We start from the raw sequence: 2,136 nt of genomic DNA, 5'->3' as shown, positions 1-2,136 counted from the left end.
CCAGATCCTCTCTCTCCCCCTCTCTCTCTCTCTCTCTCTCTCTTCTGCAGCTCGTCTACATGCACAGCCGCTGATTGGTCCACAGGCAGAGTCTGTCCCCGCCCCCCCCCCCCCCTTTCCACACATACACACACACAAGCACACACTCACACACACTCTCACACGCATACAAACCACGCCTCCTCTGTTGAAAACTGACGTCATTGTCACCCTACCACAGTGGATGAAGTTGTGTGTGTGTTTGTGTGCGTGTTATTCTGCTGAAATAGACACGTTCTAATAGATTGATTATGTTTGTTCTTTGTTTAAGTTATAATGAAACAGGGCCGATCATGATTTATGGATGTAGAAGTGTTCCTTGTCTTAAGTTGATGAAATAGTGAGAGGGAATATCAGACACACATGAGAGATGGGTAACTGGAAAAGACACAAATAACTGGAAAGAGACACAAAACGACTAGAGAGTGAGACACAATACAACAACATAGAGACAGGAAATAACCACAAAGAGACAGGAAATGATCATAACTCCACACAAAATGAGGTCACGACCCCAAATTATTATAACAAGACACAAATATAACACAAAAGAAACAAAAAATGACCACAACACACAAAATGACTATAACGAGATACACAATAAAAGACAAGAAAAAGAGAGACACAAAATCACCTCAACAAGACACAAAATCACGAGGAGCAGATACAAAATTACCACAACATATTTGAACCGCCACAAAGAGACACACCATGAATAAAAAATAGGCCAAAACAATTATATCATGAATATGCTAATAAGCTTATTTTAACAATTAGCTCCTTTATTCGTTGCCGATTCCAGAATTGAGCGACTTTCCATTAAAAATAATTATCTAGAGCAGTTTCACCCGCATGTCTCACCCTGGTTTTGACCGCGCTCTTGTTTGAAAACAGTTTCTGTGAACACAAGTCCGGGAGTTCTTTTATGTGACAGAGAAAGAAAAGAGTTTTTCTGAGAAGTACTTTAACCCTGAGAGTGAAAGGAAGTGTGATTATGTTGCATATTTTCTTCTGTGCGGAAAACGTTTCTGTTGATTCAGCTGCAAACTGCAACACCTACTTACTCTTTACACCTTCATCCTGTTCCTCTTTGAATTAAATTAAATACATCAAATATATATATATATTCTTTTTTCTCAGAGGTGAAGCCAGGTGACACAAACATGTACTTACAAACCAATGGCTACTACTTCAGTTTGCAGCAGAGGTAATTGGTCTGTAACACTGTCTCTGAAAAGACTATATACTACACAGATCATTGTATTGTAAAAACTAGAGAGGTTTAATCAACAATTATGACAAAATCCTGCTTTATGAGTTGTTTTGTAAAGTTGTACGTTTATACTGCAGATGTTACACGGAGCTGGATGTGAGAAAAAACACTTGGTTCTAAAATATGAACTTGCAGAAGTATATACAGAGATATCACATGTATTAATTCAAAGAAATCAACCACCAAGTACAAATAAAGGACTGTAAATCAAAATAAGTTTGTCTATATGATCGTATAAAGGCAGTGGTGTTAGAGATGTTTCTACTTACTATAGCAGTGGGACGATTTGTTACCGTATTGACGCTGAAGGAAGCCGAGGTGTTGCATCCATTCGCCCAGTTCAGCATGTGAAGAGGTGACGAGAGACACCCAGGCTGATCTCTGACAAGCTGAGAAACACACAGGAAATCCTCTTTCGCTCTGCATCACCACGCTCACGTCGTGGACGCACAACGCCTGTTTCTGCACAGTAGTATTAACATACTCTCACCAGTCAGAGCCTCTGTTTAATGCTGAGTTCAGACTACACAACTTTAAAAGTTATAGGAGACACTGTGCATGTTACACTACACAGCTTGCTGTCTTGTTTTTGATCGGGAATCTTTTAGATAATTACATGACTAACTGGCCACGGGGACACACACACACACACACACACACACACACACACACACACACACACACACACACACACACTATCTCTCTTTCCTCAACCCCTTTCACAGGCAACATCCTGCACTCCTGAGGTGAAAGTTGTAAAAATAGTTTTAATCATAATTAAATAATAGTTTATCTTTTGCAAAACTTGATCTTTGACACTTCTT

This window comes from Platichthys flesus, chromosome 17 (assembly GCF_949316205.1).
Source record: "Platichthys flesus chromosome 17, fPlaFle2.1, whole genome shotgun sequence".
Lineage (NCBI taxonomy): Eukaryota > Metazoa > Chordata > Actinopteri > Pleuronectiformes > Pleuronectidae > Platichthys > Platichthys flesus.
This window is presented reverse-complemented; position numbering follows the sequence as displayed.